This window comes from Lissotriton vulgaris, chromosome 7 (genome assembly GCF_964263255.1).
Source record: "Lissotriton vulgaris chromosome 7, aLisVul1.2, whole genome shotgun sequence".
Lineage (NCBI taxonomy): Eukaryota > Metazoa > Chordata > Amphibia > Caudata > Salamandridae > Lissotriton > Lissotriton vulgaris.
Genome location: NC_141695.1, coordinates 164,354,501 through 164,368,240, shown reverse-complemented (window position 1 = coordinate 164,368,240; position 13,740 = coordinate 164,354,501). Strand labels below are relative to the sequence as shown.

The 13,740-nt window shown below is 42.5% G+C and overlaps 1 long non-coding RNA gene across 1 annotated transcript; it reads left to right on the top strand.

Moving 5' to 3' along the window:
• Positions 1–4,661: 4,661 nt before the first annotated feature.
• Positions 4,662–5,969, top strand: LOC147701070 (uncharacterized). Its single transcript, XR_015297152.1, has 3 exons — positions 4,662–4,729; positions 5,362–5,469; positions 5,873–5,969. It is a non-coding gene; the product is annotated as an uncharacterized LOC147701070 (long non-coding RNA).
• The last annotated feature ends 7,771 nt before the right edge of the window (positions 5,970–13,740 follow it).

Here is a 13,740-nt window from a genome sequence, read left to right as displayed (position 1 = left end):
AACCAATATAGTGTATACTAATAAATTGTTTAGACTAATTTTACTTGAGTGTTTTTCACTTGGTTTCCATTCTGTTTACATTGCCTCCCCTGTGTATATGTGGTCATGTGTTATACATTGTTTGTTTTATATTTGGTCCGTAAGAACTAGATATTCTGTGTTTATCTGCCCAAAGGGAATTTCTCTTTTGACTTATAGTCGTTACGGAACCCCCTCCCTTTGGTTTTGGGGTCCCTCTCTCTTTTATTAGAGATTCTGTGCACAGTCCTTGGACTGGAGAGCTTTTGGTTTACCTACTAGGCAAAGAACAGTGAGATTTGAGAGATATTTATCCTCAATGGATCAAATTAAGACCTTTGGGTTTAGCGAAGATCAATTACATCGGATTATCAGCACCAAAAGTGGCAATAGAATTACAGTAGCTTCTGGCAAAGGGGAAAACTGGGGAAAACTAGTTAACCTCAAGAAGAAGCTCATTCGTACAGAGGCCCATGCTGACTTCCTGGTGGAATACGTAACATCTGGGACGATTCCCATTGGCCTACAGGTTCGTAATGAACCAGGGGTCTTTACAGACAACAGAAAGTTTCTTGAGACATGGGCACTAATCTCAAACAGATGCAGCCGAGATTGGATGCTGTTAATTATTGAGACAGCCCAGGGTCTTATTATCCTAGAAAAAGAGGAAATTGACAAACTAGAAAATGAACTTAAAAGTTGCCCGGCACTTGAAGAGGCCAAAAAAAAGCTGGCTGACATCAACCGAGATGTAGAAGGATATAGCACGTATTTGCTGAATAAGAAAACTAACAAACTTAAGAAGGATATTGAACTATATGCAGAAGAGAGAGTCTATCCATTTCTACAAGAAAACTATTATCAGAACAAATATAACGGGAGATGGGAACAACCACCAAACAGACAAATCTACTCTAGGGGTGGTAATAAACATGTAACTTTCTCTAACTCATCCTGCTCTGGTTCTGAGGAGGAAGGACTCAATGATTGTGGGAGAGACAACAGTGACCAAGGGGTTTTTTTAGAATCACGCCCAAGGAGAGGCCAAATGTACAATGGGTACAGAGGTCGAGGCAGGCAACCCCAGTACAATCAGGGCCGTCCTCAACCAAACTACAACCAAGGGCCCCCACAACAGAGCTACAATCAGGGACCCCCTCAGCAGAACTACAACCAGGGACCTCCTCAACAGGACTACTTAAGTACCAGAAACAAACGTTACTGGAAACCGACAAATTACCAATAATTAATTTGTCGAGTAAGGATCTTTCAGCACAGGAAATAGGAATCTTAAGTAGGGGATTTAGCTTTGTACCCTCCACCAATTTAGACAAATTTCAACTAGAAAAGGACTTAAGATCTTTTTTTAGAAAGATACGATTAAAAAGATTTTTTGAGAATAGGGAGAGCAGGGACCGGACTAACATCTCCGGACTTAAACCAAAATCTAAATTTACTCCAACTCTTAGTATGGTAAGTAAAAATGTAGAAGCATTTGAAACTGCGGTTGAGAGTGGAATACGCAAGTTACTTGACAAAGATAAAAAGTGTTATTCTCATAATATCCCCACAACTGAGAGAGACGCCCTAAATAAACTCAGAGAAGATAGCTCTCTTACCATTAAGCCAGCTGATGGTGTGGTTGTCTTTGATACAAGCGACTATGAATATAGGATGCTTGGCCTACTGAATGTCAGAGAACACTATGCCCGCACTACTGAATCCTGCTTAAAAAGAATAGCTAGGGAATGTTTAGGTTTGCTGACTGAGGCTAGGGAAGCAGGATATATCTGTGAGGATGAATTTCGGTTCCTTAACAATCTTGAACCAAAGACACCAGCCATTTATGGCTTACCTAAAGTTCATAAGAACAAATCAGATCCTCCAATGCGACCTATTGTCAGTAGCATTGATTCTTTGTTGGAACCAGTTAGTAAGTATGTGGATCATTTTCTTAGGCCCCTTGTGTGCAATCTGAAGTCCTATGTTCGAGATTCGGCCCATATCATATCTATGGTCGAAGGCTTGTCGTTCTGTGAAGAGACTCAGTGTCTGGTTACCCTGGACATTGAGTCTCTTTACACGAACATCCCACAACTGGACACCATTGAGGTCATTGACAACCTTTTATCTGAACAAGACCTTGGTGGTGCTAACAAGGAATTCATAGTCAACTGTGTTAGACTTATCTTAACTAATAACATCTTTTTATTTAAGAATGAGTACTTCAAACAACTTAAGGGGACCAGCATGGGGGCCACTTGTGCCCCCAGTCTGGCCTGTTTATATGTTGGCAATTTTGAGGCCAAACATATCTATAATGAAATGGCACCCTTTTTTGAAAATGTAGCGGGCTGGTACCGCTACATTGATGACATCTTTTTCATCTGGGAGGGTGCCATTGAACTCCTAGATGAATTTCTCCAGTGGCTCAATTTGGGAGATCCTAATTTGAAGTTTACATCCACATACAGTACCACCAAAGTAGATTTCCTAGATATATCAATTAAGAACTGCTGTGGAACCCTGACTGTAGAATTATTCACGAAACCTATGGCTAAGAACACATTACTAGAATTCTCTAGCTTTCATCCCAAATCACAAAGGGAAAGTATCCCATTTAGTCAATTCCTCCGTCTCCGGAGGAATTGTTCGGATTTAGGGGATTACTATAAACATGCAGAGACGCTAAAAACAAAGTTTAGAGAGAGGGGATACCCTAAAAAGCTGCTCTCACAATCTATGAAACGAGCAAGGTTCTATGACCGTGAAGCACTTATTCAAACTGGCAAGAAAGAAAAGGGCCCTCTAAACAAGGTTGTCTTTGTAAGTAAATTCTCTAACATTAGCAACCAGATCAAAAATGTGGTGAATAGAAACTGGCATATTCTCAATCACGAAGAAGAATTGCCCTTGGAACGACCTCTGTTCGCTTTCAATAAAAATAAAAATTTACGTGATCTGTTAGTGCACACATATAAGGATGAACCACTGAATACCCAAAGAACAATAGATGGAACAAAGATGGTTGGGACAACTAAATGTGGTACATGCAATGTATGTGCTCAATGTATTGTGGGAACAGAAATTGAATGTAACAACAAGACTGTCAAATGTAGATCCCACAGTAATTGCAGAAGTAAAAATGTCATTTACTTACTTAGGTGTCCGTGCGGCCTCTCATATGTAGGAGAAACTGGCAGAGAGGTACGTACGAGGTTGCAAGAGCACAGATCGGCTATTAAGACCAAGAAGATCACAGCACCTATTGTGTCCCACTTTCTTGAAAATGAACATAAAGAGTTGGAATTTACCTGGTTTATTCTTGAGAAAATCAAAATAGGCAAGAGAGGTGGTGACATGGTATCTAAAAGAAAAGAGCGAGAGCAATGGTATATCTCGTATCTCGATACCGTCAGAAGAGGTCTGAACTCTAGAGAAGAGTGGGACCGCATTATTGGTGCTATATAACGGTCCACCCTCTTTTAGGTTTAATCCTACATAGCGGAATGGTATCTGTGTTGTACCCCTTTTATGTCTTATTGCATATGAGCAGTTTTCTGTTCACAGATGCAATTCTGTATTTGATTAAGCAACCAAGATTTAAGCTGTGTTCACTTATATCAATACAGCTGATATATCGTTGCCCTTTAACCTGTAGAACTGTATTACCTAAAATTTATATTGCCTAGAAACTAATGGGGTTTACCCTATTTTCAATTCCCGGCATTCTACTTTCCTGGAAGTATGGTTTCTCCAACCACTTCGTCTGTTATTTAGCAGACAATATATACTAACATTGTCCTGTATTGGCAACACTACCGAGGTAATAAGAAGGTCCTTCGGAATGCATTGCGTCATTTATTTTGTATATTCTTTAAATAATCTTTTAATAGATAAATTTCCTCATCGTGTACTTATCGCCTTGTTATTATTAAATTGCAACTGAATTAGTTCCCTTATGATGCAAGTTGCGCTATTTGTGAATAATAAAAGTAGGTTCCGATGCCATCCGAATAATGGACGCTTAGTCCTTTCTCTATTGTTGTGATTTTCCGCTCATGTGACCATGACGTCACGTTTGTCGTAGAACTGAATGATGCACTTAAGCCGGCAAACATTGCCGGTGGTTAGTTGCAGAGCATCAACAGAGAGACACGCGGGACGCTTTTTCCGGTATTGCATAGAGGTAAGAACCTCACTCGGGTCTCCGCTCGCTAGTTAGTTAAACCCCTTATATAGTCTCAGAAGAACCTCGCTAATCTTTGGCATATCTACTTCTTAGGAGACGCACGACCCTATCACGGCGGACTCCATTTTCCGAAGGCTCCGGCTTTGTTAAAATATGTTGCATTGAATTAAGTAACATTTGAGCTACGCCTGTTAGTTGAGACCCGTCTATGTTGCATTTCACAACGGACGGTTTACTCTCATTTCATATCCTCTAGGCGTTCACCTAAACCGCCTGCATTAGAAGCCACAGAAGCGGAAATATACATATGAAGACTGTCCCTCATCGGGTTATTTGTTATACATTAAGTAAGTGATTCTTCCCTATTGGCAAACATTGTATATTGCGGTCTTAGTCACTTTGGGCAAATAATAAAACACGGCATATTTTCCCTTCTTTTTTTTCTACTTCCTTAGAGTAATGTGCCGTCATTTTAATCATTTATACCGCGTGTCAAGCTTACGTTTTTAAAAAATCCACGTAAGTATGACCCGAATGCTAATAATACAAAAAGGTTTTTTTATCTCTCTTAGTCTATTAAGCCCTTATTAGCGTCCATGGTATATTTTACTTGCATTGAGATTAACTCTATATATACTGTTCTAACAAATACCCTATTTTGGGCATACCCCTGTATTGTTACACCAAGGATCACTGTGTCATAGGGGTATTATGGATCCGGTGTCAGATAATCCTTCAATCCGGTGTTTATGTTAATATCCATGGACTACTTCCTGATCTGTATGCACTATAGAAGTCTATTAAGCGCTTATTAGTATCTAGGTATATTTTACCTGCAGTGAGATTAACTCTATATATACTGTTTTAGCAAATACCAAGGCTCACTGTGTCATATTGGCATTATGGATTTGGTGTTAGAAAACCTTTCAATCGGGTGTTTATTTTAACCTCCATGGATTACTTCCTGATCTATATGCATTATAGAAGTCTGTGACGCCGAATAGCCATACGTTTTTAAATATACTCGCACCTTAGAATAGTTATCTGACCTGACGGCCTTGCCGGTCCCTATTACCTGGACTATATTGACTGGCTATGACTGCTTAATTCCAATAAGCTTTCTCCTAACCCGTGTTCGTTTTCCTATATAGGATCTTTTAACCTTTATGAGTAGGAGGATATATCACAAAGACGTATATCCTCTTAGTGTGAAAGGAGGCTGAATACCCCTTTTTCCTAGACCACTGACTTTTGTTGAGGTAGGTGATATATCAATGAGACCTTGTCTCCCACCTCTCTTTTCTATTCTTATCTATATATAAGTGTAGTATACAAACTGGAATGGAGAATTGTCAGTTTATGGTGATACCCCATAAACACCTTATAATACCAAATATTGATGCTGCATATTTGATTATCTATGAAATGTGTAATGTGGAGATGCAATGCATACAGAGTGTCTAATCTTGATTATTAAGTGTTGATTTTTAACGACTTTGTTGTTTGTTGTATTTCGTTATGTTTGTTAATGGAGGCATTGTTGAAAGAATAACTACTAGGGTAACAATACCTGTTTACACTATATTTTTTAATCTTGAACCTTACTGTTGTTATTATGAATAACTGACTCCTACTAAGACTGGTTCTGTTTTAAATTTTTAGAATTTATGGGAAACAGTTATCTCTTCTGTCCTGATGAAGGTGGTTTAACTGAGTATTTACCACCGAAACGCGTCGACGCACTAAGGAGCAATACATGGTCAAGAAAGAGAGGACATTTCAATATCATTGTCTGAATTTAGTCCTCAACCTGTACCTCCTTTTGTTTACTGGAATGTTTTTATAATTGAATGTATATGGTTTCCGGTGTTCTATGTTTCCCATTTTTTAAACTTTTTTAACCAATATAGTGTATACTAATAAATTGTTTAGACTAATTTTACTTGAGTGTTTTTCACTTGGTTTCCATTCTGTTTACATTGCCTCCCCTGTGTATATGTGGTCATGTGTTATACATTGTTTGTTTTATATTTGGTCCGTAAGAACTAGATATTCTGTGTTTATCTGCCCAAAGGGAATTTCTCTTCTGACTTATAGTCGTTACGGAACCCCCTCCCTTTGGTTTTGGGGTCCCTCTCTCTTTTATTAGAGATTGTTACCTATTAATTCCAGGCGTACCATGACGCAAGCACTGATAACGTCCCGTATTGATTACGGAAACGTGCTGCTCATGGGTACATCTGAGAAAAATATTAAAAAGCTTCAGGTGTTACAAAATTCGGCAGCTCGCCTGGTCTTAAGGCTCCCTCGGCGAGCTCCATCTCGCCCCTCTCTTGTAGCCCTCCATTGGCTGCCCATTAGGAAGAGGATTGATTTTAAAGCTATGCTGTGGTGCCATAAAATAATTCATCACAGAGCTCCGGCCTACATGTCGGATTTGGCGACTGTCTATGAACCGAGCAGGTCGCTTAGATCTAAAGGTATGGGTCTGCTCAGAACCACACGTCCCAAAAAGGCCAGAATGGGAGGCAAATCCTTCCGGACTTTGGCGGCCAGGAAATGGAACCTTCTTCCTGCGGATATCAGGATGGAGAATAATGAAATCCTGTTTAGGAAGAAACTAAAAACCTGCCTCTTTACTTGGTGATGGGTTTTTTTTTTCCTCTACTCCTTCTTACACTCTCTCCACAGCGCGGGGACACGCCGGGAGGCGTCACCAGGCGCTCTACAAGCTCCTTTAAATTAAAAAATAGTTGGATGGAGGGAGGGAACAAGTATAAAGAACTGTGTAGCAGTGTGCTAGAAATTTGCAGGTTGTGTGTTTAACTGCCGGTGAGAGTTTGAGTGAGGTGTGGCGAAGGGGTGTGAGTTGAATGTGTGTTAGGAGGGATCCTCGGAGGAGGAACGTTAAGCAGTGTATCTTGTTATCATTGTGCTTTGAACTGCAGATAAGTTAGTATTGGATTTAGCTGTTAGTCTTGTGCAATGTGTGCATGTTATGACGTAGTAGTGGAGCATGAACTATAGACTGTGGAGCAGTGGCATATTGTGTGTTGATTTGCTGTGAATAAGGTCTGTGAGATGTGCGAAGTGTTGTGAAATGTGTGTTCCTTATGATGTTTCATTTGAGGAGTAAGTAGACGTTGTGGTTGATTTGAAGAGCGCAAATGAGAGTGAGGGGGGGGTGGTGGAATGCACGTACGTGTAGCTGACTGACAGAGAGTCTGTGGTCTCCAGATTTGCACGCAGTTAAGGCAAAGAAATGAAATGTACAAAAGCATGAAACTTATGTTATATATTTGGCTGCAATGACGGAAACAGCAAAAGAAAAGTCGTGCGCCACACTTTGTACTTATGATGTGACTAGTATCACCTAAAAGAATAGCACGCAAGTAATGGAGCAACTTTGTGGCCTGAGCAATGGTGTTTGAATTTTTAAAATAATGGAGAGCGAAGACCGTGCATGAGAGGGAGGGGCGGTGTAATGGACGAACGTGCAGCTGAGTGAGAGAGAGGCTGTGGTCGTGTGTATGTTATGACGTAGTATGGGAGGCCGTTTTTTTTGTAAAGGATGCGTTTATTTGTTTGGTTGCAAGAGGGTTTGTGAGATGTTGCAAAGTGATGTGAGCTGTGTGTTCATTATGAGGGAGCAGCGTAAAAGGCACGGGAGGCTGTGCATTATGGGAGTATTTTGTGCTGAACTTTAGGGGACGTGATATGTGATGTGTGCGAATGCTGTGTGAAGTGTGTGTGCGTTACGGCAGAGCATCTGTGGATGTAGAAAAGGCAGAAAACTATGTCCGTATTTGTGAGTTGTGCAGTACTTTAGGAGGTATGTAAGGGGTGGCGAAGTGGCATGAGCTGTGTGTCATTTAGGGTGTTTGAGTGTAGACTGTGTAGCAGTGTGGTAGAAATGAGCAGCTTGTTTGTTTTACATGCCGGTGAGACTTTGAGTGAGGTGTGGCGAAGTGTTGTTATTTGAATGTGCGTTAGGAGGGATTATCAGAGGAGGAACAGGAAAGCTGTGGATCTTGTTAACATTGTCCTTTGAACTGCAGATAAGTGAGTCTGGAATGTAGCTTTAAGTCCTGTGCAATGTGTGTATGTTATGACGTAGTCGCGGAGGATGAACTAGAGACTGTGGAGCGGTGGCATATTGTGTGTAGATTTTCTATGAATAAGGTCTGTGAGATGTGGCGAAGTGTTGCGAAATGTGTGTTCCTTATTAAGTAGCATTTGAGGAGTAAATAGACGTTGTTGTTGAGTAGAAGAGTGCAAATGAGAGTGAGGGGAGGAGTTGGAATGGACTCACGTGCAGCTGACTGAGAGAGAGTCTGTGGTCTGCATGTTTGCGCGCAGTTAAGGAAAAGAAATGAAATGTACAAAAGCATGAAACATTTGAGGAGTAAGTAGACGTTGTTGTTGAGTAGAAGACCGCAAATGAGAGTGAGGGGGGGTTTTGGAATGAACGTACGTGCAGCTGACGGAAAGAGAGAGTCGGTGATCAGCAGGTTTGGGCACAGTGAAGGAAAAGATTTAAAATGTACAAAAGCATGACATTTTTGTGATATATTTGGTTGCAATGACGGAAACAGGCAAAGTAAAATTGTGCACCACACTTTGTACTTATGATGTGACTAGTATCACATAAACGAATAGTAGGCAAGTAATGTAGCAAGTCTGTGGCCTGAGCAATGGTGTTTGAGATTTTTAAAAATTGAGAGCGAAGAGCGTGCATGAGAGGGAGGGTGGGGGTGGAATGGACGAACACTGCAGCTGAGTGAGAGAGAGGCTGTGGTCTGCGTGTTTGCGTGCAGTAAATGATACGAAATACAATTTACAAAAGCATGAAACTTTTCAGATGCCAATGTTAAAAGTTGAATTTACTTACACAAAAAATAATCTTGTTCAGCGATCACAACTTGGGCAGTCTGGATTTAAAACAGTTGATGCGTTATCTGCGAAATAAAGAGTCTAATTAGAAATGATGTATCACATTTTTTGTGCATGCTAAGTTGAGTGCGAGATATTGAGAATGGGTGATGTAAGTGAGACGTATTAATGTTGAATTTATTGTTGATCTAGTGAGGGAGTTTGAGGAAGAATGCGAGGGAGTGAAAGAAATAAAAAGAGTGTAAGCATGAAAGGGATTGAGAGAGAAAAAAGGAATAATGATAGAAGCTAAGAGAGGTTAGTGAAAGGGACATCGAACGAGGGATGTTGATAAAGCGAAGTTTAGAGGGGGGAGAGTGAGTGCGGTGAAGGGGTAGAGGTAGCAATAGAGAGGAAGAGAGGAGAAGGAGATAGGGAATTGGAGAGATGAAAGGGTCAGTAAGAGCATGAAAAAAAACATGGAGAGTCCTTTAGGTAATCAAACCTAAATGCACTTACATTTTAAATGTGCTGCGTAGTATCTTTGAATCTTTAGTCTTTGCAGCAAATACAGCGTCGTTTCGTCGGTCACTCTTGTCTTTCAGCACACGAAAAAGGCTATGTCTCAAAGTGACCCTTTCCCCAGCTTATATAGGGTCTAAGGTCGAAATTAGCTGGTAAGGTGTTTGCTAGTGGACAAAGGATGAAAGGAGAATTCCCTTCCTTTGCCCCAAGGAGATGTCCCCAAAGATAATGTGCCTGGCTCCCAAGTGTGAAAATGTGAATGTGTATGTTGATGTAGTTTCGTTCCTGGCGCCACTAGCGACTTCCCTGGCTTCTTAATGCAACACTTGTTAATGTACCTGTGTAACCCCACCCTGAAAAGACCAAACAACTATAAATCGCAAACCGAAGGATGTTTGTTCCCCTCGACAAAGTTCCAAACTAACAAATTTTTGGGGGTGAAATACATGTTTCAAAAGTTATACATAAGGTAATGGATCAAGTCTGTGGGCTGGGTATGGGGTTTGATATAAAAAAAAGAGCGAAGAGCTTGCATAAGAGTGAGGGGGGGTGGAATAAAGAACATGCAGCTGACTGAGAGAGAGACTGTAGTCAGCGTGTTTGCGTGCAGTAAAGGAAAAAACATAAAAGTAACAAAAACATCAAACTTGTCTCATATATTTTGATGCAATGACGGATACAGCAAAATCCAAGTCGGGCGCCACACTTTGTACTTATGATGTGACTTGTATCACATTAAAATTTAGGCCACAAGTAATGGAGCAAGTATGTGGCTTGAGTAATGGGGTTTAAGATAAAACAAAATGGAGAGCGAAGAGCGTGCATGAGAGTGAGAGGGGGGGTGGAATGGACGAACGTGCAGCTGACCGAGAGAGATGTTGTGGTGCAGAGGCCATAGTGTTAAGTCTTATGTCACTTTGTAATTTTTTTTTACCACGCAAGTTATGGAGCAATTCTGTGGCCTGAGTAATGGTGTTTGAGAGAAATGACTCTTCTGCCATAGTGTGTTGTCCTCTATTCTTTGCAAATTGTGAGGGTAGCTTCCACTGCGAATGTGAGTAAAGGATGCACTGATGCTGATGGCACCCTCTCTGTCCAGTGAATGTGAGGGAAGGTTTCACTGAGTATGTGAGATGCTTGTTCTGTGTATGTGAGAGAAGCTTCCACTAATTTTGATTGTGCATGCCATTATGTGTGTGTAGGGTTGGCAAGTGATGCTGGTGTTGGTGTATGTGTGTGGAAGAAACATGCACTATCGTCTGATGGGATGTGTGCGTGGTGTAAGCATGTCTTCATTGGCCTGGTTGTGTGTGTGCTAGGAGGTAATGTGGTGTTGGTGAGTGGTGATGTGGTGGTGCAGAGTGATGGAGGGGTTGCGCTGAGTGACGCATGGTTCCATTTCGTGCTGCTGTAGTTGAGTTGAGTGATGCAGGTATTGCGCTGAGTGATGCAGGAGTTCTGCTGAGTGATGAGTGATGCTTTGTTGGTGCTGAGTGATGCTGTGCTGGTGCTGAGTGATGATGTGGTATTGGTGCTGAGTGTTGGCTGTGGTGGTGCAGTGGTGTGTATGCCTGGTGAATGCGTACACTGATGGCTGATGGTGTCTGTGCCTGGTGAGAGTGTGCACTGAAGGCCGGTGGTGTGTATGCCTGTTGAATGCGTGCACTGATGGCTGATGGTGTCTGTGCCTGGTGAAAGCGTGCACTGACGGCCGGTGGTGTGTATGCCTGGTGAATGCGTGCACTGATGGCTGATGGTGTCTGTGCCTTGTGCGAGTGTGCACTGACGGCCGGTGGTGTGTATGCCTGGTGAAAGCGTGCACTGATGGCTGGTGGTGTGTGTGTGTGCCTAATGAAAGCGTGCACTGACGGCCAGTGGTGTGTATGCCTGGTGAAAGCGTGCACTGATGGCTGGTGGTGTGTGTGTGTGACTGGTGAAAGCGTGCACTGACGGCCGGTGGTGTGTATGCCTGGTGAAATCGTGCACTGATGCCTGTTGGTGTGTGTGTGTTTATGCCTGGTGAAGGCGTGCACTGATGGCTGGTGGTGTGTGTGTCTGTGTATGCCTGGTGAAAGTGTGCACTGATGGCTGGTGGTGTGTGTGTGTGCCTGGTGCACGCGTGCACTGATGGCTGGTGGTGTGTGTGTATGCCTGAGGAAAGTGTGCACTGATGGCTGGTGGCGTGTGTGTGTGTGTGTGTCCTGAGTAATGGAGTTTGAGATAAAAAAATGGAGATCCCCAAAAAAAGATAATGGTCCACAGAATTGACGAGTTTTGTGTTACTGTTTGTTACAAATGTTCTGTGTTGCAGAGGCCATAGTGAGTAGGTCTTATGTCACTTTTAACCCACCACTCCCTCGAAGAAAAAAAAACATGATGGTCCACAGAATTTCCGAGTTTTGTGTTACTGTTTGTTACAAATGTTCTGTGTTGATGGGGCCATAGTGAGTAGGTCTTATGTCACTTTTAACCCACCACTCCCTCGAAAAAAAAAGAAAAAAAAAACATCCACAGAATTGCCAAGTTTTGTGTTACTGTTTGTTACAAATGTTCTGTGTTGCAGAGGCCATAGTGCGTAGGTCTTATGTCACATTTAAAAAGCATGATTATCACGCAACTTATGGAGCAAGTCTGTGGCCTGATTAATATTGTTGGCGAGAAAAAAAAAGAAGAGCGAGGAATCTGTGGCCTGAGTATTGTGTTTGGAGAGCGAAGAGCGTGCATGAGAGGGAGGGGGGGGGTTGGAATGGACGAACGTGCAGCTCAGTGAGAGATAAGCTGTCGTCTGCGTGTTTGCTTGCAGTAAATGAAATGTCCCAAAAGCATGAAACTTGTATAATATATTTATATCCAATAACGAAAACAGCAAAGTACAACTCGGGCGCCACACTTGCTACTTATGATGTGACTGTGGATGGGCCGTTGTGTTTTTCGTTTCCGAATCTGTGGCCTGAGTATTGTGTTTGGAGAGCGAAGAGCTTGCATGAGAGGGAGGGGGGGGGGTTGGAATGGACGAACGTGCACAAGTAATGGAGTCTGTGGCCTGAGTCAAGTAATGGCGCGGCCGCAAAATGAAAGCCTTTGATGCAGCAGGGGGCGAGCTGAACCCCTTGAAGTGAAGCAGCTGCTTAACGAAATGTACACTTTATGGAAAACGATAAAGTGCATTGTGCTATGTGTGGGTTTACCACCACATGGGCAAACAGGCTAATTGGCAGCAAACGTACATTGTGTTGGTTGTGCTTCAAGAAAATGTGCAGTATTCAGACATATTCTGATAAGAAAGAGCCCCATGCGTAGTGAAGGACTGGGTTCTTTGGACCCAGCGGTGCCAGGGCACAACACCTGAAACCTTCGTGGGTAACCTGCTCCGGCGTACAAGTCACAGAGACACGGGACACTTCCTTCGGCGTCAAAGAGTCAAGGTTTATTTACTGCAGGGAACACAGAAGTCACAGGAAGTACATCGAGTGTAGTTCGGGGAGACTGCTTCAAATTGTATTTGTGGATCGCTCCTTTTATACAGTTTTTACCCATAGGATAACATGATACACAATAGTTTACAACCTGGTTCCCACAAGTCGCTCTCAGAGGGGTCGCTTAGATCACTTTGAAACACACAAGATCCGGAACATAAGTGCGGAAACATTTGGCGGTTCCCAACTGTAAAAACCCATCTTCCCACCATTAGCAAATTCCAATCAGCAGTAAAGTAGATCGAAATAGGAACGAAGACAGGTGCAGAGGAAGACGGAGACAGTAGGGAGATCGGAAAGGGTGTAAAAGGGGAGTGTCGAGAAGCACGAGATACAGGCATCAAAGGGACGTGCCTAATGAGATGCACGACTGAGACAATAAGCCCGTGCGGCAAGATGAGCCTCGAGCGGCGCCATCTGCCTTACAGTAGCATCCCCCTCGTCATAAAGACACTTACAAAGAACATGCGTCTTCCGCCATATCTTGGGAGTCCCAGGGTCGCGAAGCGGACAGCGTCCGTTCGCTGGCTACTTGAGGGCAAGAGACAAAATGGATGCCGTATCTAAGATGGAACCCGTGGGTACAGATGACAAACCCACATAACAAACGAACGGTTTAAGTTAGCACAGCGAAACTGCGCACACTTACAAAACTCG